At 42.4% G+C, this 25,241-nt stretch overlaps 1 long non-coding RNA gene across 4 annotated transcripts in view; it reads right to left on the bottom strand.

Annotated features, from left to right (window-relative positions):
• Window positions 1–438: 438 nt before the first annotated feature.
• LOC139598205 (uncharacterized) overlaps window positions 439–25,241 on the bottom strand; it is a 141,938-nt gene continuing 117,135 nt past the window's right edge. For 2 of the 4 annotated variants that reach the window (XR_011681827.1, XR_011681825.1), the window contains exons 3-4: window positions 18,667–18,788; window positions 6,449–8,401 (exon numbers count right to left, since the gene is read on the bottom strand). This is a non-coding gene — a long non-coding RNA (uncharacterized lncRNA). Of the gene's footprint in view, window positions 6,157–6,448; window positions 8,402–18,666; window positions 18,895–21,479; window positions 21,814–25,241 lie in introns of those variants that run through there. The other 2 variants (XR_011681824.1, XR_011681826.1) reach the window with 2 other exon arrangements.

Here is a 25,241-nt window from a genome sequence, read left to right as displayed (position 1 = left end):
CATTATATTACATTACATTGCATTGCATTACATTACATTACATTATATTATTATAGAATACTGTACTAAAACTATACTAAAGAATACAGAAAGGATACAGACAGAAGGTTTAAGAAGAATGATAATGAAAAACTCATGACTCCTTCCAGTCCCAACACAGCCTGACCATGACTGGTCATTAAGTAAAAACAATTCACCTGTTGGATAAACAATCTCCAACCACATTCCAAAGCAGCAAAACACAGGAGAAGCAAATGAGATAATATTGTTCTCCTTTTTCTCTGAGGCTTCTCAGCTTCCCAGGAGAAGAAATCCTGGCAAAGAGATTTTTCAGAAAATGTGACAGTGACACTCTCCAGCCCCTGCCAAGCACCTGCTGTGCTGCTGTCCCTGCATGTCCAAGTGGAGGGCAGGGAACAGCTCAGTGCTCAGTGGGTCAGGGGGCTCTGGGGGGCTCTGGGGGGCTCTGGGGGGCTCTGGGGCTGCAGGCCCTGCTGCCAGCTGGAATGGATCCCCGGCCTGCCCCGCTGCTCTGGGAGCTCTGTGTCCCATCTCCTGCTTCCAGCCCTGCTGGGATGGGTGCCAGCCAGCACAGGGGACCCCGAGGGCACCCTGTGGGACAGGGTTGGTCTGCACCCTTCCCCCTGGGCAGTGGCTGGTGCTCCTGCCCCATCTGAGAGGGACGAGGGCACCGTGAGCTCCCTCCCCATGGCCTGGCCTTTCTCCTCACCCCCCTGGCATTCCCAGCTGAGAAGAACAGCCCCAGGTGTTGGAAAATAAATGCAATCCTTGTGATTCTGGAGAAAAGCCTCTTCCTGCAGCCCAAAAGGGGAACAGCAGAGCTGTGGCCATGCCCACCCCGTGTGTCACCTGCTGCTGTGGCACAGCTGGGAGGGGACCTGCTGCTCTGGGATGCCCCTGCCACTGCCCTCCCCAGGCCCAGGGCTCCAGCACAGCCACCACTGCTTCTTGGCAGGTCATTCCCCTCCTGAAAATGTCTTCATTGCCACTTCTGCCTTGTTTGTTAAAGAATTGCTAGCTTGACAGAAAGTAGAAAAAAAAAAGAAATTAAAATCCAGGATCTGTCTTATCCACTTGCAAATAAGAAGCACTGTGGAAACACTACCCAAGCAGAACAGAGATTTATTTTCAAGCATGTGAGCAGTTTAAGGTCATTTACTTAAAATTACATTCAAGAAACAACAGTGATGCTTCTGCATTACTCTCTCCCTTTAATGCCATTCTGCATCTAATCTGTCTTCCTGCTCAATAGAAATAGCTTACTCCCACGTCTGAGCAGAGGATTGGGCTGGAGCCTGCATCTCAAACACCTCCTGTCACCAGCAGGGAATGCCATTTTTAGATCTCCCATTCCAAAGAAAGGTCAGTCACTATTCCAAACAATAGAAGGAGAAAACAGTCAGTCCACTTTACCCTTTCTCCAGCTTGTAAAAGGAAAACAAACAAACAAACAAACCAGTCATCAGTGCCAAGGTAATTTCCAGTATTTTAATATAGTTCCACAGAATCAACAGACTCTGGCAGTTTTTTCCCTCAAGATGTGATCATACATTTCTGACAACAGCACAGCAGTGCCGTGAAGGGACATCAGATAAGGAATACAGCTGGTTGAAATCTGCATTTCAAATTCCTCACAACATTTTTCAGGAGAAAAATAAATCCTTCTTCAGAAAATAAGTAAAATAAAAACCCCAACAACAGCATGTCAACACAAAGCAAGTGCTCAGCTTTGACTTTATGGATTCATCCAGGAGGCTGTGGGGAAATGTCCTTCAGGGTGTGGAAATTGGAATAGACAAGTCCTCAGAAGCTGAATTCCCAAGGTTGGACCAGCATTTTCATTTTTTCCCCTCGGGTTCTTTGGAAGCCCATGGAGAGCAGCCCTTCAGCCCAGCCAGAGAAGTTGGGCGACCCAAGGGTTTCCGTGGTGCTTCTGGGAATTCACAGAGAGAGTCAGCAGCAATTTCTGCTTTAAGGCACCCAAGGTTTCCAGGCAGCTGCAGCTGAGCCCAGGAATTGCCAGTGGAAGATCTCCAGCACCTCCACAGCCACTTCTCGTTCCCCTTCATTGAAACTGTCCTAGTCAAGCTTTCAAAATAACTTCCTTTCTGTTTGAGATCTTAGCTGATATTTTGTTTTTTACACTTTCTGCCAGCCTCCCCTAAGCTTTTGGCTCAGATGGTGGTGAAATTACCCAGCACTTACCTCCTTGCAGAAGAGGCACAATGTGGTTCCAGGGCCACTGGCCATGAAAAGTCACTCTGAATTAGCAGCAGCAGAGGTTTGAGTGGCAGAGTGAGAGGAGGATGTGGTGGAAATGCTCTGTCATTGTGGTTTGGGCTGAGAGTGTATGGACACAAATCTTGCCAGCCACAGAACAGAGCTCATTATTCAACATACAAAATATTCCATATCAGAAATAAGAATACTAAAAGGAAACCCATCACAGCTATATCTATGGTGGTGTTTAACACTTTTTGTATACTCCTAAAGGAGCTTAATGAACCTGAAGAACAAAAATAAAAGTTCCATTTTGGGTAATTGTTGGAAATAATTTTGCAGGTTTAGGGCCAGAAAAATGGGAAAAATAAAAAGTACAGACTGAAGTTTTGTAGAAGATGATTTTTGGTTTGCATTATGCAATCAAATAAACACATCACAACATTATCACTCGGGGCCTGAAATGCAGTGAATGTCCCTGGAGCTCCTTTGATGCCACCTGCCATGGAGGAAACATCTCTCTTGAGGCTCCAGGCCAGGTGAGGTAAACTAGCACTAAAAATTCCTTTCTGCTGTGATGGTGTGAATATATAAATACATAACACACCCTGGTTTTCTGTGAATGCTCTTGGACACAGTGGCTGAGGACACCTCTATGGCAAACATCAGCTCTGCTGGCACTGAGCAACCTTCACAGGGCCCTCACCTCATCACTTCAGGGATCCAGTCCTTGGTAATTTAGGGATTTTCCCCTTCAGTTCTTATACAGAGCCCAGCCAGGAAAGATGCAGCTTCTTCATGTGTGCTGTTCAAACAAATTACTCCTGAGGATGAAAACAGACTGTCCCAGGGAATTTTTGAGTATTTGGGAGGATATTTAAATTCTGGTCAAGATTGGGTTCTTAAACATGTATCCTCCTTTTTTTCTACAGCATGTTCTGACTATTGTCTTTATCCTTTCCCCTATACTCTTGTCAAAAATCTTTTGGCTTAATTTTTAAATTTTTTCTCCCACTTATTTAGGCACAAATAACTGGGGAAAAGGTATTGGATACCTCAGCATGCAGTGAGTTGTGATTCTGGCTCTATATGCAATACTGGTATATTCAGTATAAATAAAATTATAGTTTCAGCTATTGTATATGTATAGTTTTGTAAATAAATAGTATTAAGTGGGAAGAAATTAGACAGGAACCTTTCTACTTAAAACTGCCTTTATTCTGGGCTGCAGGTCAGCGAGTCAGCCTGGGTGCAGTGTGTGGGGGTGACACCTCCTGCTCTGTCCCAGGAACATCTCACCTGCCAGAGCTGAGCAGTCTGGGCACTGCCTCAGTGGCAAATTACAGCAGAATTTAGCTCTGGATAGACTCCACAAAGCAAATTTATTCAAACCATTTCATATTGAAAAGCCTGATTACCATTTACCATATGATGCCTTTCAAAAGGCTTTATTGTAGACGAGATCAATTAAATATAGCAAAAAAAAAAGAAAAAGAAAAAAGAAGAGTCATATCCTGACTGATAGCATGCTCCTACAGACTATGCCACCAGCTGAGACTATGTGCCAATATTTTTATCAGCCATCATTACCAAACATTACTGAAGCAGGCTGGAAGAAAACAGCGGCCTAGAAGTGGAGTTTAAGAAAGCCCTGGGAAAGGAAGAGAACAGAAGAGGAGAGCTGCTGAGCTGAATCAGCATGTGGGCTGTAGCTGGAACAAAAGGATTCTTCAGTTCATGCCAAAAATACTCGTCAGTGCTGCTGCTTTTTTAAGCTTAACATTCATAGGTGACTTTTCCTGCTTCTGAACAGCCTGGTGGGAAGCTGCTCTGGCTCAGGTATAGGAGGCTGGCAGAGCCTTCTCTCTGCTCACTTCAAGGGCTTCCTCGGGAGAGGAGCTCAGGGAGCAGGGCAAGGGGGGCTCTCTGAGCCTCTGGAGTGTCCCAGGACCACCCCTGACCCTTCTCCAAAGGACTTCTTGCTTCTCAATGTGGTCCAGCCCTTCCTCTTCCTTTGCCTTCTCAGCTGGCAGGACCTCAAAGACAGCTCAGCAAAGCATCTGCTGAAGATCCCAGCTGCAGAGATACCTTCCATCCCAGTGGGGTATGAACACAGTCTTTAGGGGACTCATTACAAAGAATTAAATATTATGAAAGTTACCAAAATCCCCACAAGTGACCAAAAGATTATTTTCCTTGGTGCCCATTTGTGGTGGTGTTTGAGGGTCCCCAGGATGAGGGAAGAGATGAGAATCTTGACTCCATGTTTCAGAAGGCTGATTTATTATTTTATGATATATATTATATTAGAAGAAAATTATATATTAGAACTATACAAAAGAAAGAGAAAGGAGCCATCAGAAGGCTAGCAAAGAAAGGAATGAATAATAAAATCTCATGGCAGATGCAGAGAGTCCAACACAGCTGGCTGTCATTGGCCATTAATTAAAAACAATTCACATGCAACCAATCCAAGATGCACCTCTTGGTAAACCATCTCCAGAGCACATCCCACAGCCAGCAGATAGTTATTGTCTACATTTCATTTCTGAGGCCTCTCAGCTTCTCAGGAGAAAAATCCTAGCGAAAGGATTTTCATAAAATATTCTGTGACACTCAATTAGCCTGAAGGACTCATTGTAGGGAGCCACAGAATCCAGAAATGTTAAAAGCTTCACTAAAGATCAATTCTAGATATAAGTTCATCAGTTATTTACATATCAGTTATATATATAAGATCAGATATATCAGTTATATTACCAAAAAAAGGGGGAAATAAATTATCATGCTGAAGAAATGCAAAGAATCTTCTCAAGTTTCAGGTTTAAATGAACGTTTAACCTCCATCTACAGGATGGGGGGTGGCAGAGCTCACACCCAGGCTCTGCTGCTGCCTCTGCCTGCTCTGTGGGGCAGCTTGGAGGGAATTCCTGCTATTGGTAAACCAAGGAACAAATGAAAAAAATGCAGAAATCCTGCCTGTAAGGCTGATTATTTTAAGGTGTGGGTAGGAAAATGTTCATGTCTGGGTCCTCTGGGATTTCCTGGGAATGCCACGGGGGAGAAGCAATCCTGCTCCTGCATGACCTGCCACGTGTGTTTGTGTTTAGCTCAGCTGTGGGAAGCAGCCTCACTTGTAAAGCTGGGGCTAAGCTTGCATTTTGCAACACTTCAAAGGGCATCACCAAAACCAATCTTTTAGAAGCTGAACATGTTTGTTATCTTGCTAATCCTAAAGCAAAGAGATCTAAGGAGGCAGCAAGATGAACAATGCAAAAAAATTACAGTGTATACACTTGCAAAAACCAAGGTGTCCTTTTATTCTTCAGCTAGAAATCCAGTTTTTGCATCTGAGCAATTTAATAATAATTAAACAATAATTTCAGCCTCAAAATGCATTTGCTTTTAGGAAATGAAACCAGCTTTTTAGTTAAATAACTCTTCCCTGGGAACAAGCTCAATCTTTGGTGTTGAAATCACATTTACATGAAGCATTTCCTCATTTAGGGGCATTTAATTACTTCAGGAGTATGAAGTATAAAAATTAATACATCCATACAGAAAAGTTGAGGGAAAATAGTGCCCTTTACTTCATAGCTTTGCTGATTATGGGTGAGTACAAATTAGATTGGGCTTTAATTCTTCCCCAGCATGAAGGGGATTCAATCAGTTACACCATGAGCTGATATTATTAATGCAATCATGGCCTGAAAGGAACCAGCCCTAAAGGGAGATGCCAAAATGAATTCTTCATGCAGGAACAAAGGAAGGCAGAAGACTCCTTCAGAGCGAGTCACGTCTGCACTGAGGACAAGGCTGACGTTTCATAAGCCTCCAACTGAGTCTCTGTGAATTCCCCATTTCTGTTTGTACATCCAGCTCCTGCTAAGGGCTCCACAGGCATTCAGAGCATCACTAAAGGAAGGTATTAGATTCAGTATGACTCTGAGTTACAACTTCAATGGGAAATTATCAAATTATTTCATAATACAGCCACCACTCAGGCGTTTAGGTATGTTTCCATCTTAATTAAAAGGCAAAAAATTGCAAAAGGCTTCAAGGAAACATTTAAGTTTTTGTTATCAAAGCATAAAATTAATCTATGGAACAAATTACTGCATAGCAAACTAATGATCTTTTCAAAAGAAAACACTGAGAGGCTCTGAAAAAAAAAATAATTAAGTTTTCTGTCTACCTCTCCCTACAAAAATGTTGAGGTTTTGGGCCCAATCCCTCTAGTGATGTGCAGGAGGGCAGCACACCCCCAGGCACAGCAGTTCTGAGGCTGGCACCATCCTGCCAGGCTCCCTGCTCCCACAGAGGCTGTGCTGAGGGGATGGCAGCTACAGCAGGCAGCTGTGGAAGAGAACCCTGGCTGTGGAGAGGATGAGAGCCCATCCTCTGTCCCTGGGCACACCAGGGCTCCAGGAGGCCTTGGGAAGGGCAGGGACTCATCAGCCCACTGGTACCACCCCAGGGTTTAAACTGCAGGACCCTGGTTTAGGGATAAGGTGCTCTGGGTCAGAGCAGAGGTTTTTAAAGTGTATTTGCTGTCAATTATTTCCTCCTCCTGCCGGGTTCTGTTGAGCTGGTCTCAAAGCATTAATGGAGCAGGACTTCCAGCATCAAAAGATATGAAAATTCACATCAACAGAACTGTCTGATCAGCATTTGCTCTTCAAATATGAGCAAGAATGTTTTATTGCATGATAATAAAGCAATAGCCATGGCCAAGGTGAATAAACATTTCCCAGGCATTCCTTTAGGATGCCATGCACAAACTGTCAGCAGCTGCTCCATGATGATCTCATGAGCCCAGGAGTGCAGGGCCTCCCCTCCAAGGCAATATTTCAGAATGAAGAAGGCATTTGCTGTTTATCTGTATTAATATTATGAAATGGCTTATGACTGAACTGCAAAATGAATGAATTCATTATAATCTGGGTGCCAGAGCCTTTGAGAGCAATGGTCAGGCTTCTGTTGACCTTCACTGAAAAATATCCAGGTTTTGAGACATCACACCTGCAGAGAGCAGGCTAAAAATGTGTGCAAAGGGATTACAAAGTATTTGTGTTTCATTTTAAAATGTGTGGAAAATCACATTAATGCAGAGTCAGCCAAATGCACATGTGCCATCTGACTGTTCTAAAATCAAGGTTAACTTACATTTAAGAGATTCTTTTATATGCTCCATTCAGACACACATTTCTCCACTGTGCAAAGGTTATAGTTCCTTTACTGGTTCCTTTCCTTGTTGATTCAGGATTTGAAACATATCCAAGGGTATTTTTTCCCATTCGTGATTAAAGTCTTGCTCATACACAGAACTTAAAGATATAATTTTAAATATTTCTTTATTAGCTGTATTTATTAGCTACATTTATATATCAGTTAATCTTCATGTTTTAAACAGAGTCTGACCTGTTTCCTCTCAAAGCCATGGGATGCTTTCCTCCTGGGCTTCCAGCAATCCCAGACACTTATCACTTTCTTTGCAGTACTGATTTTTCTGCGATATAGCTAAATGTGATAGATATTTGTTAAGTACTTCTTTGAGATAAAATATTATTTCTTTCCCCTCTTTAATTTATAAAATGCAAAATGGCAAAGCTCCTAACTTGCCTCACCTGCTGAGCCACTGAAGGAGATGAGAGCATAAATATCTATGACATCCACATTATTACCAGATACATTCATTAACAGCAGTGCTATCACAGTGAACACCAAGTGAATTGACAGTGACAGGGCAATAAATTAAAGTGTTTATACCTTTTCCTCAGCTTACAAATAGCAGAGTTATTCCTGACCTTTGATGTAAACCTTAATGGTCACTGGTAAATCAAATATGATACTGTTAGAATTCAGTACCACAGCTGAGACCTTTCCACCCTGGAGGTGCAATATCTTCTAAGAATATCTTTCTGGATTATGGTAATTAGCATCCATGCCTCAGGAAGGATTAATATTCATAGGAAATTAGCTCATTTCCATTGAAAACTTCCCAGTTTACTCTTGTGGACTGTGATAATGAGTTACATGATGTAAGTTGTCTGTAAACTCACCACTGTCTCCTGGTTCCTGGGCAGTCCCAGCAAGGGGCTGCCACCAAACCTCTCTGGGCTCTTGGGTTCTCAGATGGCTTCCAGTGGGCTGAAGATCCCTGAAGGAAAGGTTTTGATCAAAAGAGGGAGCAGTTTCCTGGTTTTATGCATTTAGTGCATTTAACCTTGTAGAAGAAGAGAAATTGTGTATACCAGTCAGGTTGCAGGCTCATGCTTTCATTTTGTTAGTTGAACTCACTGTCTTGCTCTGGTCAGTAAGAAATTATTTTTCCAAAGGAGCAGATCTCAGACTCTCTCTGACAGAAAATCCTGAAACAGAGGTGCTAACCCCTATTTAAAAGCTCTGATATCCTGAAGATAGGCTTTCTTCCCTTCATTAGATGCCTTGAAAGAAGCCCTAGACTGAGCAAAAAGCAGAGTTTGGGCTGGTGAAAGTTGCCAGTTTTGGGACAAAAACAAGCAACAAATCTTGGCTAACAATAACCATGAGACTAAGTGAAATAGGTAGGGTCAATGAGAGGGAAGAAATTTGGCCTTTTATTTCATGTTGGGCCAAGGCAATGGTTCTACACCAAACATATGGGTGCAAAAGCATCCCAACACTGCTGCACTTATTCCTGTATAAGAACAAAAAGCACCTCTGTCTTCAGAAGAGAGACTTTTTACAGCTTTACAGGATCACTTTGGGTTCAGTTCATGCTTTATGTACAGTTTTTGTTCAGTTTTACCTCTTTCCCAGGTAGCTGGCTGGGCCCAAGAAATCAAATGGTATGTGAGTGATCATCCAAGCTGGATTTTAATTCCTGCCCTGGGAGATTGTAGATCTAAGCAGTTGGTGATCTGCAGAATTCTCCTGCAAATATTTAACAGTGTTTGCCGAGGCCAGCTCCAGCTTCCCTGGGTGACTTTTTCCTAATGCTTTTCTTTATCTCTCTCGCTTCCAGATAAAATATCAGCTCATGAACTGCAATAATAGCCTTTCCCTCCAGATTTATTTTTCTTCCCGGCTTTTGATTCCAAAAAAATAAATTCCGGCACTCGATAGGAAATTTCTCAGAGGGGAATTTGCTGTGATAGCTCCAGATCCGTGCAGCACCGGGGCTGCTGGGAGCCTGCAGCCGGAGCTGCCGGGGCTCTCCGGCCCGCAGAGCTCTGCCCATCCCAGCCGGGTGATGGCACAGTTGCTCAGCTCCAGGCTGCGGGCTCCCAGGCATCGCTTACACACGAACTGATAACACTGATAACATTTGAGCCCCTCTCCTGTACAGCAGAGATTCTAATCCACAGCAAAATCCACACCAAAAAAAAAAAAAAAAAAATGGGCGGGGGGGGGGATGTTGGTTGGAAGGGGGAAAGGAATAAGGAAAAGGGGAGGGGGGGAAAGGAGAGAGAAAATTAAAGAAAATTATTCAGCCCAATGTGGTTTCAGCAGAGCAGGGTCACGGTGGGGGCAGCCGCTGCTGGAGCAGAGGCCTCCGCAGGCTGATTGCAGCAGCCGGGCTGCCCTGATCCCCGGGGATGCTCAACAACGGCAAAGCTGGGCTGGGCACAGGGACAGGGACAGGGACAGGGACAGGGACAGGGACAGGGACAGGGACAGGCAGCCCCAGCACCTTCCCCACCGTAGTCTTTATCCAGCTTTTACCCAGCTTTCAGCCAGTCTTTACCCAGCCTCCATCCTGTCTCCATCCAGCCTTTACCCAGCTTTTATCCAGCCTCCACCCAGCCTTTATCCAGCTTTCATTCAGCCTTTACCCAGCCTTTTCATCCAGCCTCCATCCAACCTCCATCCAGCCTCCATCCAACCTCCATCCAGCTTTTATTCAGCCTCCATCCAGCCTCCATCCTGCCTTTACCCAGCATCCCTCCAGCCTTTTCATCCAGTCTCCATCCAGCCTCCATCCAGCCTCCATCCAGCTTTTATTCAGCCTCCATCCAGCCTCCATCCTGCCTTTACCCAGCCTTTATCCAGCCTCCATCCATCCTTTATCTCCTCAGCACAGCCAGCTCCTCCTGCACTGGCACTGCCCTGGGCCCTGGAGGAGGATGCCTTAAAATGCAGCGGTACTGAAATATCAGAAAATGTACTTAGTAAATGGAAATGTGGGCACAAAAGATATGTGAAAGGGATATAATGGTAAGGAACTGCAGGGGATGCTCCCTGTGGTGATAAGGGCTGCTAGACCTGGGTCCTGAGACAGGGGCTGTAAACATCATTTGTGCACATTCTGCTCACCAGCACTGAACATCTGTCTCTTGCTAGACTTTACTGCAACTTTGCCATTTTCTCCAATAGCTGATGTTTTGCATTGTTTTGAGTTTTGTTTAATATCCCTGTTAAATGCAGAGCCTAGATGAAGAGGATCACAGAATTTCTAGTAATAATTTCCCTGACTTGCCTCTGCTTGAACAGAAGAGGCAGGTGCAGACACTGAAATAAATTCCACTGAATTACCAGTGCAGTCCTCAGTCTGCACCAGAATCCTCTAAGCACAAGGAGTATCCAAAAAGCTTTTTTTCTGGGAATCTCCCAGAAGTATTTTTTCCCAGCTTAGTTCTGCTGAAAAAACACAAGGTTTGCTGATAACACTTCTCTCTTATCATGTCCATTTCCAAAATACTGCAAGTAAATGATTTGGCAGAAACAATACCATAATATCAAGTGATAATTAGAAGCTGTAAAAGATTAAGGAAAGTTCTACGGGGCTCTGGTTATACATACAGCCCCAGACTGTGTTCAGGACAAAAAAAAAGCAACTGGGAAAAAAAAAAAGAGCAACTGGAGACAAGGCAGACATTAAGCAGGTTTAGGAGCAGTACTCTGAGTGTATCCATATTTCACATCTGTGCCCAGGAGATGTGCCCTGTAGCTGTGCTCCACACAGAAGCCCTGGCTCTCCCTGGAGGGAGAAATGCATCAAAGGTTTGTGGAATCCAGTGCTGATTTCAGGTGCCTTCAGGCATTGCCTGTTGTCCAAAAAGACGAAGATGAGTAAGGGGGAAGGACACTACCAGCAGTGTTGAGCTGCAGCATCACCCTTTGCTGGCAATGGAGCTCCCTCTTCTCCCAAGGTCTGGCTCTCACTCACCAGTTTGTGTGCCACGGATTGCACTCTGGGCCCTCCTGAGAGATCACTGATTTTTCTTGGGCAGGAAGCACCTTCTGCAGCATTTGGAAGGTCTCAGACAGGAGCTCCCTGACAAAGGAAAGATGATGCTGGAGCCAACAGTGATTCCTGCAGCTGGAATTGATTGGGATTTGGGGCAGCTGGCATTTCTGGGCCTGCACTGTAAAGCACCCCCTAAAGTCTGGGATCTATAGCCATAGAAAATAAATAAATACAAAGATCTATCTGTGAACCCAGCTTCAGTTCAGAGGGAAGTTACTGCCACAGGAATACACTGCTTGCTTGACATGGGATTGAATCTGTGCTCCCTTTGCCAGGCTGTGTGCTTGCCTTCCCAACTCCCATAGATGCTGAAGGGAGGCAATGAACAGATCCTCTTAAATCTCAATTTAGACTGACACAACCTCCCAGCCTCACTGCAAACCCCTCCAGCTTTAGGTTGTGTTCCTGATTATTTATTTTTATCTTCCAGTTAGGAACTCCCCTGGTATTCCCAACACTGGGTTGCTACATTGGAAATTAAATAAATCTTTATTTTTTTCTTTTAAAAATCATTGAACTCCAACAATATACAGTTGCAGCCCTGAATGACTGAACTCATTTTTTAGAATATGTTTCCCAGTCAGAAATGAAATTGGCAGTGCAACCCCTCCACCCCCCAGAATTACTTGGCTAAAGTAGGAGCCAGATGAACAAGCAAAAAATCACAAGAGGATTAAACCAAATATGCAGCTCAAACAGAGGAGCAGCTGAACCCTCCAGCATTTCAATACACAGCTGATTCAGCAAAACAGATACATATTCAAATGAAGGATGTCACTGAAAGGGAAAAGCAGGCAGCCTGATCAATAAAGTGTGCAGCCTGTCCTGGTACAGGGAAAGCAGCAGCCTAACAAGCCACAGAGAAAAGTGAAATGGGGAGAAATTTTGCTTTTGCCAGGACCTTGAAGCCCCCAGTGGAAGAAATGTCCAGGAAAGGTAACTCATGGAGACAGACCACTGCTATCTTATGCCTCCATTATCCCCTCTTGGGACTGATCCCTGCAGTGTGGGGTTAGAGGAGGCCAGAAAAAAGCAGCACGTGTTTTCCTCAACCACACAGTTTATAGGAATTAGGATATTGTTCAATTCAAGATTGCAAGTTTATAATTTTCACCTAGCTACAAGTTGTTTTATTGTACTACACAGATGTTTTATGCAGAAATAGATTTGATTTAGAGAAATATTTTCACTTCTCCAAATACTTTGAAAAATGATACACCAACAAACACAGCAGAGAAATGGTTGACAGAAATTGTCCTGCTCACATCCTCCTCACAAGAGTCCCTTTAGTGCCACTCAGTCCCTACAAAGCTGGGGCTGTCTCAGTCACAGAGTCCTGTCCCCTGCACTTGCCTGGGTCTGGTCACTCTGTAAGGAGAGGAGGGTTTGCCTGGGAGGAGGTGCAAGGTTTGTGTGTCCCTGTGTCCTTGAGCTCTGAACACACACAGACACTGCTGGCTCCATCCCCTTCTGCCAGCAGAGAAATCTGCTCAGAGAAACCTTCTCACAAGAACAAACCTTGTTCACAGAAAAGTAAACAGGAAAAGGCTGGGAGAGCAGCTGATTAAAGGACATGCCAGTGCACATTAAAATATTTGCTAATTGCAAATCTCTTGTCCCACTGTGCTGCCAGCTCTGGCTCACGTGAAATGTCAGATGGCTCCAGATTGAATCAATAACCTCATCCCTCAGCTGCCCAGGAGAGAGGAGACAGCAGCAACACCAGCACTGATTCTTCTTCCCTTCTCCATCCCCACATTCCATCAGGGCAGTTTGCTCAGATAAAGCAGGTTACAGTGCTGAGCATGGCCTGGAAACCTGAAGACTGAGCCAATATTTAGATTTCATTGCAATGTTAGGGAAGAGCCATGTCAAAGGCAGTGAGACAAAGGCTGTGTGGAAGATTTCTCTGTTGCAGCTTTTGTAATCAACACAACGTGGCCATGAAGGAAGAGGCCGGACATCCCCCAGCAGCCTGTGAGAACAGCCTGTGAGATCAATGTCAAACACTGATCATTGCTTTCAAAGGCAGATAAATCATCCCAAACAAAGGTAAAAGCAAAGTTAATAACTTGAACACATCACAAGAGCTGCTTCCATAAGAAAACATCCACTCACATGAGTTAAATGTTTAGGTCTGGTTAAAAATCACAGTGTGAAAATAAACAGAAAGAGCTCTGGCTGCTCATGATTTGGTTTGGGTTACAATGTTCAAAAAGATAAAAACAAGAATTCCCACCAGCTGATTGAAACTCTTTCCCTTACTGTTTTTGGGTTGGTCCTGGTTCAAGCACTGGAAAGATGTTAAAAGAGAAAAGCTTATAAAAATAGAGAGAGGAAAAAAAGTTGGAAGCAAAACAGCAGAAAAACAAAGCTGCCGTTCCAATAATAAGGAACTTGCAATTATTGCTCAAATCAAGTCCTTATTTGGAATTGAATTTCTAATCCAATAAAGTATGTCATTTAAGGCACATAAATAATCCCCATTTTAAAGGGATTTAAATTTGACTGCTTGATGGGCTGGTGATATTATACCAGGGAGATGGTAGCACTAAATGACTGCTATCATTCAGCAGTTCACATTTATTTGACTCCAGAGTTTAAAAGGCTGTGGTTTGCATAGTACTTATCTAACTACCCACTAATTTTCTCTGTACTTCTGAATCTAAGAAGGGTGTTTACTTTCAGCAGGATAAGAATGTGGTTTCAAAAGAATTGATCAATATTAACCTTGCACAGTACTACACATTATATCTATTTTGCATAACCTATATTAAAGATCCAGCTCATATAGAATTTGTGCACAAAAATACATTTGCATCCTCTCTGAATAAGAGTTTACAAATCTTCTGCTGGTTTTAATCTTCAAGCTCTTAAAAATGTTCATTAAATATATTGTCTACACACTTTTTGCATCTGAGTTTTGTCAGTGTGTGTGAATTATGCATAAAGCCCACAGTGAGACAGATGCATAAAACTGCAGCTCATCTAGGTAGGCATAACCATTCAGCAAACTTTGTTTAATTAGTCACTAAATCAGCCTTTATGACTTTGTTGACTGACTTATGTTTTTAAAATATAACTGACTCTTCTTAAAATGTCTGCCCTTGTTATTTGTTATAATAACAAATATTGGATGCCATAATCTGGTGCTTACGTACCCAGTATTGTAATTCAGCACTAATGACAATGCTGACATGACAGAACTATTAAACTGGATACAGACTTGTCACATTTTCAGACAGCAAAATACTCATCTGTGACACGTAGCATATGGCACAAACCTGGGAAAATCATCAGCAGAGTTAAGAATAAATAGAAGCTGTGTTCCCTAAAAAATATAATCTGACATCTGAACATGGATAATCTTGAGACATACTTGACAGTCCATGAGTTAACAGATTATAAAATCAGAGGCTGCAGCACTGCATTTCCAGAGAACAAATCACAGCAGAGCTCCTAATGCTGAACTTGGTGTGTGAACATGCTGCTTTTTCTATGTACTCTGTAAAGAGATCATTAAAAAACTGCAGCTAATTATGCTTCAAGGCTCTGCAGAGTCATGTGCTGATGTGTTGATCCAATTTTCATTTTTTGCTGCCCATCTCATACTTCAGCAATTTTGATGCACAACATTAAGAATGCCAGTGTTTATTGGAGGCAATCCTGAAGCAGTGGGAGCTGTTCTCTGCCTGTGCAGATAAATCACCTGGAGCTGCCCACGTGTTCACCTGAGTTATCTACTCCAGTGGTCCCACGGGGTTACAAAGGTGCCCTGAGGTGACAAAACAACAAAACACACTTTCACTGCTCTTAATCTGTGTTCAGGTCAAGGATGGGTCCCAATGCACCAAACAAAAAGCATCTGTGTGATCCTCCCCAGGGAAAGACCATGACTGTCACCCAACCTGCTGCTCCTTTTGGGGCTGCTCCCCAAGGAGACAGAGAACTCTTTCAGCTCTGCATTCTGACCCTTCCAAGGTGTCAGGATTTCTGGTTTCCTTATCTCAGAGTTCATCTTGGCATTAAATATCAAGGGTCATCATATCAGCATGTTATCCAAAGTTTGATAGTATTATACACAGAATCAAAGGGAAGAAGTATTTGCAAGATTTTAAAAGAAATCTGGTTATATATTTTCCTGCCAAGAAATATCAAAGGAACAATTACAGACACCTGCTTGTCCCTGAGTCTCCTGGGGGTCCAGTGAGAGTCTCTTTCCTGCTCTGCATTTCACCTCCAGCTGGCTCTGAGGCAGAGGGGAGCAGTGCACCAGGAGCACTCATGCTCCCACATTCCTCTGGTAACAGGGAATTCCATTCACACTCACAATGAAGCCTTTGCCACTGCTCATAAAGCACACAGGCATCTTAAAATGAGTGGTTATCACTGTTCCACCAATTTAAAACCACTTTTGACTGTCAGAGGTATAAAGGAGTTTTAGGATAAATAAGAGTATGGTAGTAATCTGATCTCATATCCACAGGGGGGTCGATTCTCTTCTCATTTACATCAGTTTTATTTTCATATAACTCCATTAGTTTCAGTATTTATTTTTGCATGAGTGACAGCAGAATTATGCCCAGCATAATCACACATGAAGTGTAAAAATCCAACTTGACTAATTTCTCAGTATTAGCCATGAATGCTAGAAGCCAAAATAGAATCTCAATGGAGTAGTCCCTCAGTCTGGTCTTACTCATTACTTCCTCTCCATATCCAAGCTGGACACGCCTCTGAGTTACTGAAAGAAGTATGAGGATGAAGCCAATAAAAAATAGTTCAGACAACCTGGGTTCTACTGAGGTTTAGTGTTCAAATAAAACTAGATTTGAAGAGACCTCTGGGGAATTTATATATTCTCTATAGAGCTCTGCCTTGTTCAAGAGGAGAAGGAATAATGGCAGCAAAGTCTAAGAGCAGCTTGGTAAGGCAAGGAACTGGAGACAGCTGTTTCAAGTGACTCATTCAATATTTTGCCCATCCCTGGTTGTTGTTGGTTGGCTTGAGGTTTTACAGCTCCATACACAAGGAGGAAAGTTCAGGAAAGGACAATACTTGGGAGAATTCCCCTCCAGGCTCTGTTACTGCCCTTGAAAGCAGGTGATGGAGCCAGAGGGGAGCAATAAAGGGTGATGGGCACAGTTATATTTTGGTTCTCTTGCTGGGAATAAGAGAGGGCCAGGAGCCACAATGCACTATCCAAGGCAGGCTCCTGATCTTTCTCATCAGACCACACCTTTGAAAATGCCAGGCCCAGTCTAAATTAACACAGGCAGAAATTCTTCATGAGCTATTTATTGACTATCCCCCTTACCTAAAGTTTCAGGGAGCAGATAAATCTGGAGAAAGTTGACTTTACCACAGAAATAACCCTGCACTACTGACTTAAATATTAATTAATTCCCATTAATTGAGTACATTATTTGTTTCTCCCTTCAGTTTTAAGTGTAAAATCAATGAGCCCACATCCAGCAGATGAGGGCTGAGCCAGGGCAGAGCTCCTGCACTTTACACTTCCCACAACCTGCTTTTCTCTCTTTCACTTGTGACTCTGCTGTTCTGCCACTGCAGCTTTCCTGAGCTGGTACCTGTCTGAACTGAGCTGTCTTGTGAGCTATCCAGTCTTTGTGTCAAACACTGATCATTGCTTTCAAAAGCCTTCCTGATAAATAATAGATAAAAGAGAGGAACCATGGTGTAATTTCATGAGGGCTTCACACACTGGATTAACAAGTGTTACATTTTCAAGGGTGTCAGGAAGAAGCAGGGAATAAAAAACAGAAATGGAGGAAAGTGGCAAGAAGAGTTGAAAAAGAAGAGGAGGGAGATCCTGGCCAAGCAGAAGGCTTGGAATGGAAACTGTGGGAAGCATTAAATTGCATTGGTACCCAGTGCTGTCCTGCAAAGGCACAGTGCTCCTGCCATGAATGCAGGACCCCAATGGGAATGATGGAACCTTCATCCCCTCCACCTATCAGCACTCATCCCAGCTCCCATTTAGATCTCTTCTGAGGCCAACTACTGGGCATCTAGAAGGGCTACAAATCCCCCAGTGTCTCTCAAACCAGCCCATTGGAATAGCAGCATTTTCCTGCCAAGCAGGGATGAGCAGCTCTGAGCTGTCGTGGTGGATCTGCTCCAGAACTGCTGAGTAAAACTCACTAATACAGCCTAGCTGGCAATTTTTCATCATTTTTTTATAACAAAACCCCAGCTATTTCTCTAAAATCAGGGGTTTAACTAACTATTAATTTTTCCAATAACTCATTTGGGGGTTGAATGCAGAACATTGCATTTTGGTTTTCATCGTTTTCATTCCACATCTACTTTTCCCATTTTAATAATAACCAGAACCTGTGAGGATTTAGAAAATCAAATATAATGAAAATTAATTGCTAAACCCTGTGTTTGGTTACAAACATAACCCCAAATAGCTATTTTTTAGATTTCTTAATAATTCAAAACAGATATATTTTTTAAATAACATAGATTGAAAATTGAAGAAATTAAAGAAAATTTTATAATCTGTGTTCTCTTTCTCAGACTCAAAATCTTTATAGAGCTATGGATGGTAGAAAGTATGTATTTATTTCAGGAAGATTAGAAAATCACATCTGTGTTTTGTGAGTCTCAAATATCTTGGCATTTCATACTTTGGTTTGTCTCCCCTTTCCTGCAAATATCTTCTTTTTTACTTTTTGAAAACAGTAACAAAAATAGAATTTCTCTTTTTAAAAACATCTAGCTATTTTTAATGTTTTATTAATGTTTATCAACTCTGGTCTTGTCTTTCTGGCATCTGATGTGTCAAGATCACTCTGTGTACCTCTGATGGCAGATATTCTTTTTGCCAAAACACTCTTGGGTTGGGTTACCAGCAAAGACAAGCCTTTATGATACCTGTGAAAGATTCAGAATGGCAAATTTCATCAGTCTTTGAAACCAAATATATGCAAAGTGCTGCAATAGGCAGGGGAACAAAGACTCATTTCGTGTTCAGATAAAAGATTTCAATTTTTGCTTTTAGAAAACATTGCATGAAGTAACTAGGTCAGAGCTGTGCTAAACCCACACTTCATTTATCTGATGTGTGTGCTGCATAACAGTTCTGTTTAGTAGTTTAGATTTGACCTGAATTAAATATGAAGCTCAAAATATATGATAAAACAATAATAAGAGATCTGACTTACCATGAAGCTTCTGTGCTAAATATGTGACCTCTTAGAAGAGCTGTGATCTTCTCCCTGTTCAGTTCACCACCACCCATGGTGCTCCTGGCCACAGCCCTGGCTCCTTCCCCTGCTGCAGACACCTGGCAGGGCAGACAAACACCACAAGGAAAAGTGTCTTCCTCCCTGCAGAGCTGCTGTGGCACAAAATTGAAATGCAAAAGCCTACTAGAAAGAAAGCAGCCTCAGTATTAGCTTTATTTCTGTAGGACTCACATCTATTATTATCTCTCACAACGCCTGAGCAACATTTGTGCAAGGATCCCAAGGCATGGGCTCAGGAGTCTGGCAGCAGCCCCGGAGCAGCTCCCAGCTCAGGTGTGCTGATGCTGCCAGCAGGGCTTGTCTGGAGCCACAGAAACAAGGGAACCACATGGAGAGGTGCCATCCCCTTTGGGATCCCCCCATCCCCTGCACTGAGCAGGTGCAGCATGTCCTGAGGATGGCCACCATGGAAGGGGTGTTCAGCCCCAGGAGGTCCCTGAGCCCTCCATCACCCATTAATAAATTAATATTTATTTAAATTTAATGAGCTCCTGTCACTGCAGTGACCCAGGGCCTGCTCTCTTCATGGAGGAATAGCACTGAGCTTTGTCATGTCCAAAGGAACCAAAGGACCTTTGGTGAAGAGTTATAGCCCGTTCTTTGGATCAGGATACAAACAGGGCTTCACAGGAGGTACATAGCTCTTAGAAAAAATTATTGAGGTAGATTCACACCAAAGGTCAAAAGTAAATTACAGTTGAAACTCTCCTAGTGATGATCATTTCTGAATATGTACTTGTACTTACAACACCCACAAAAGCTGCAAATTCTTTCTTTTCTGCAGTACTGTGAGATGCAGGCAACCATTAGGTACCAGAAAAAATTTAAAAATGGGGGAAAATTTTCTTTGGAGAGTGATTTGAAAAACATTTTGCAAGGTTTTCTAATACATGGAAGAGGCCTGAAAAATATGTTTAAATAGTCAATCCCATTAAATAGAAAACCTTGTATGCAGGGAAGTTTCCCAGGTTTAGCAGCTGCAATTTAACTTTCCTGCACTTTGTTTGTGGTTCATCTCCATGACCATCTCCTTACAAGGCAGTTCCTTCACAGCACCTCTCATTAGTTACTGCTCCAGGAGCCAGGCTGTAAGAGAATGTGCAAATCAACCTCAACAGACTTTTTTTGATTAATCTTTGTGCAAGAGGAGAAGTTGGCTTTCAGCTGCCCAAGCAGACCTTCCATGACACCACATTTTTACTAAGGATATTTCAGAGATGTGTAAATCAAGAGTAGGGTGGATGTGTGCACTGCCTGCCTGCATTAACAAATCTCTGCAAAATCCTTGCTTGCTTACCACAAGCCTCCATTCTGTTCAAGTCAGACACCTGAAAGAAGCTGTGAGCAGAGTCCACCAGGCTCCTTTTTTGCCACCTTTACCTCCTGGGCCACACTGCCCAAGAACCTTCAGCAATGGCCTTCAAGGAAAAGCAAAGAAATCGACTCCTTGGCAAGCAGGATTTGCTGCTCCAGTGCACCAGGCCTGGGCACAGGCACTGTGGACACAAATCTGCTTTATGTAAGAAGGAAACTGCAGTTGTGGCATTTTCCCTTTTAATGCATCATGTCCAAAATGAGGAAATAAGTCAGGTTGCTAATGTACTTTTAAATGATACATGCTTATGTGTTATATAATGTATAAGCATTAAATATACTTTCTTTCCCCTTTTTGGGGGCAGCTTACAGTTTTGCTTGTGATTCAAACAAGTTTATAGTTTCTTCCCTAACACTTGAAGTAGGAAGCTGCAGCTGAGAGGAAGGGGAAAAGCGTTCTTCATATTCTGTGATGAGACATTTCTGAATTAATCAATCTCCACTGTGGTTTCAGGGATTGCTTTCTTGCTTACAATTAGCTGAAGGTCTGCCAATTAATTCTCTGATTCCTAATCTAGCAGTCTCCCCAAAGAAGATGAATCAAATACCTGGAAACTGAAAGTCAGCACTCTCCCAGGCAGTGAAACCAGGAGAGGCAGAGGTTTGGGGGTACAGCTTTCCCACTGCCCTTTCCCAACAGCCTCTTCAGACCTCCCCTTCCCTCTCCTGAGCCTGCAGGGGTTTATTAGCTAATGACCTACTTTGGCATCCCCTGATGCTCCTTTATGGATAAGGAGTTAATGTTTTTCCCACCCAATTATTGAGCTAATTATTAGAAGTTAAACACTAGGGTAATTTGTTCACAGATTGGTCCAGACTTGAAGTTTATTTTTTTGCCAGCCCTGCACAAGTACTTCTACATCTGGAAGCGTATCCATGTTTTTTAAGCTCTGTTAGCTGGTTGCATGAAAGTTATTTGCTGTCTCTTCAAATCTGGCCTTGCTGGGTTTTTACTCTGACAATTTAGGCTGCATCCAGTGGTCTGAGTGTCAGATTTTGCCCACTGGTTCCTCACTCTTGCCCTAAGGTAGATTCCTGCTCACTGCCTGCTATTCTCAGACCATCAGATGTTTCTCTATTGGTTAATAAAACCTGGACTGAAGGTGGACCTTCTGAATATACCTTTCAAACCCCACACAAGGATTAAAGATGAATTTTGATGTATCAGTATAAGCAGATTATGACAGTAGCATTCAAACTTGCTCTATTGACACTCCATGATTTCTTCTTTCCAGTTCATAGTGACTATTCAAAAGTCGAGCTGGATAACTCATTGGGATGGTACCTGGTATTAAAGTGTTTGTTCTTTACTGAATAAGCACCATCTTCATCAGATTAAATCCCTAAGGACCTACCTCAACAACATTCTTAATTAAATAATGATGGGCATCTCCTTTCAGCAACAGGAATCCAGGAGCTGTAAGACTCAAGGGTTGTTAATTTTTGAGTCAACCACCAACCTGATGCCCAATTTACACCCTGAAACAAAAAAAAAAAAGGAAAAAGAAAACTTCCTCAGTAATTTAGCTATTTTTCCTGAAAAAAAAAAAAAAAAAAAAAAAAAAGAAAAAAAATCCAGGAAACAAGAATTTTTACATAAGTAAACAGTTGATTAAGCATTGGTACAAAGGACCAACAGAAGAGAAGGATGCAATGTCTCTTGGGAAACCCCACCACAAACATACATAAATTCCTTCAATAAATGCAGCAGTGCTGGATTTAAACAGGTAAAATCATATGATCCATAGTTCTTTCTAGATATAAGTGCAATTCATTTTCTTATATAAGATCTATCTGAGGCATTATCCTAGAAAAATATGTCATTGTCAAATTAGCCCAGTTCTGTACTGGGATCTAATATTCTCGTCCTTAAGATAGGTGTGATTTTCAACATGTGGGAGTACTCCAGAAATTCCTAAATCAGTGCCTGAGTGACAAAAATGATTAACACTTATAACATATATAGGATTTTTCAACAGAAAATACTAAATGGTTTTCATGAAGGAAATGTGCATAGTTAACTCCATCTTATGGATGGGGAAAAAAAAAGATCCAGGGAAGTGCAGTGACATTTTAAAGGCTATCCCCACCCTACCAGTGCTACCAACAGATCCATTTCCTGTCCACTGCTCATTTTAGTCTCAGAGGACCTCTCTTTCAATTCACAAATAAATAAGAACAATCACTGCCCAGTGATGCCAAAGATGCCAGTGAATCACAGAGAGGTGAAGATATGTGAAGATAAACAGCAAGTGAGTGCTAAGGAAAGGTCAGGACAGACTTTCTCATAATATTTTTGCCAGGAAAGAACATCAGCTGTCTACTCCCCCAGCCCTTAAATCTGATACTACTTGTTCCCAGTTCAAACTCCTCCCAGGATATTTGATTAAACACGGTTGGGACACTGCTGTATTGCCTGAAGCACATCCAGTCCAACTGTCCAGCTCCCATTCCTCATTCCTTCATGGCAAATGAAATCATCAACAATGGACATTGCAACTTATCCTTTCTTTCTGCACAACCATTTTACTCAGGCCTGGCACCTTGCACGCTCCCCAGGTGAGGTCTCTGCTCATGTGCCATCACCATGGCAGCAACATCCAGGTGTCCAGGAGGACCCCAATTACAACTTTCTCTTCTGAGATGCGACACAATAGGGACCATCTGTGCACCTCTGTGATCTGGGAGTTGTGAGGATGTCTACAAAAAAGTTGCCCTGGCCTGTTACTTTGATTTCCATCTCTGGAGCTTCCAAGGGTTTCTCTGTCTCACACTCCAAGCCTAACTGTGTAGAAAACAGAATTCTGTTGGCCTTGCACCCAGTACCATCACAAAACCTAAAGCTGAACAGTCAATTGAAGTTAAAACTAGAACTTTTTCTGGAGAAGCCAGCAGCTCCCTGCCTCTGCTCACATCCTGCTTTGTGCTGCAGTGACTGAGATTATTTTACAAGCACAAGTGAGAGAATTTTCCAAAGCAGGGAAGAACAGACTAAAATAAAACAGAACAGGGCCTCCAGCTGGGAACTTGTGCATATGAAGGAAAGAGATATGTGCAATAAAGTAACTATTTATCCATAATAAATATATTTTAAAAACATCAATTAGAGCTTGTCATTACATGACTTCTGCATCAGATCCTTTTCAGGCAAATAATAATTATTAAAAATATGCTTTATGAGTTACTTTCCATTAAAATGTTCTCACCTATTGAGGACTTAATTAACATGCAATGAATTAACCATTTAAGTAGCAATTACCTTCTTTAGTCAAATCTATTAGAAACAGTTATTTATGGACTCTTGATTATAATAGATCCAAGAAACTCACACAATTACAGCGTGTCCATGTGTGTGTCCATCATTATTCCTAAAGTAATTGCAATTACAGGAGGCCAGTCAGCACAATGCAGAAGCTGGGCTGAGGTTCTCTGAAAGACCAACAGCTACAAGATCTCTCTTGACAGCACATGGCTGGCCTGGTTTGCAGGAGGAATGAGAATTGAGGGGCCAGCCACTGGGGTGCTGCTGAGGGATGAGTCAAATATTGTGGATCACATAAAGATAGAGCATAAAGGGCAATGTTTTGGGGAGCTGCCTGTGAAACACAATGAAAGCTGTAGCAGGAGCTCTCACAGTGAGGACTCCTTTTGTGTCATTCCTAGAGCATCGTGTCAGGCAGAAAATCTTAGCAGCCCGTACAAGGAACTGTTTAATCCACAGCAGAGATGACAGCAAAAATCCCCTTAGCTCAGAGTGGCTTCTTTTATCCCTTGTCCAAGTTTCCAAAGATGGTGATGATGCTCAGAAGACAAAATCAGATTATTTAAACCAGTGTAACATCCTTTTACCTGCACATGGGAAGGCCCTGTTGTGTTACCTGTCTGCCCATGTTCAGTGGGTGAAGCTGTAAAATCTGATCAGTCTAAAACATCCCTGGAACAAAAGCAAGGTACAAAAGGGCCCAAGAACCAAGCACCATATACACAGTGAGCAAACAGATTTGCATGTAAGCATTTTGGTAAAGAGGAGGATTTGGAGATCTATTAAAATAATCAGGCCCATAACAAGCCACAGAGATAATTAAATCAGTGAAATGAAATATCAAATGCTGGCAGCCCACAAAGAATTTGATGATGATAATAATAATAAGGACTCAGTAGATGAAAAGGAAGAGAGAAAATTGGTCCATTAAAAATAATGGTGAACAAAATGAGGACCATGTGATGGAGAAAAGGGCATGTTATACAATAATTTTAAATTGTTGTCTCTGTGAAGAGAGGATTTCTAAGGCAGTTATTTCTTCTATATATCTGAAAGATACTGTGCAAGCCCTGGAATATTCAGCATCTCTAGAAAATAAGCCAGACTCTCAGCCAGGCTCTGAATTTGGCACATCTCCCTCACTCACTTCCAAAGAGGTAATTTGAAGGATCTGGGGAGTTGGATCAGCATATAACAATGCAGAATATGGACCATGTACTACAATACCCATTTATCCCCTGAATAAGAAGTTCATGGGCATTTTCCCATCTGGGAGTAAATGTGGATTGAGGTATAAACTTTATTCCCATTATAAATACACTGGAAATGGGTATAAATATGTATAACATAAATTAGGAATAAGAACATCGTGTTCTATTAGAACTAGCAGGGCCAATTAAAAAATCTGCAAGTCCAAAAATCTCCACATTGTATGAAATTTATCCTAGCAAAGCACATAACTAAATGGAAATATGTGTCTGAGGAAGTACAGGCCTTTGGAAATCAGTGTTTGATTGAAGACAGGATGGTCAGGCTGCCTGGCTTGACTCACACACACACACTTCCATGGGACACCCTGGCTATCACTTCCCAATATTTATAATATTATAATATATATAATACTATCATGTTCCTCTTTTCATCACAGTTTTTAGCAGCTGCCTGACACACTGGGAAGCAGCTCCAGCATCAGCCACAAGACCCTGGGAGCAGGGCAGGGCAGGAGGGCTTTACCTGGAGGATGCTGCTCATTGCAGCTCTGTGCACACAGAGTCTTTTTAAAAATCAAGTGATAACAAAGGGCAGAAAAGAATGATGCAGGAATATCTTTCCAGCTTGATGAGGAATGTATTCC

Source organism: Agelaius tricolor, unplaced genomic scaffold, assembly GCF_023055355.1.
Source record: "Agelaius tricolor isolate 1412-34295 unplaced genomic scaffold, bAgeTri1.0.p SCAF_19, whole genome shotgun sequence".
Classification (NCBI taxonomy): domain Eukaryota; kingdom Metazoa; phylum Chordata; class Aves; order Passeriformes; family Icteridae; genus Agelaius; species Agelaius tricolor.
Note: the sequence above shows the minus strand (reverse complement) of the source record. Positions and strands in the feature narration are given on the sequence as shown.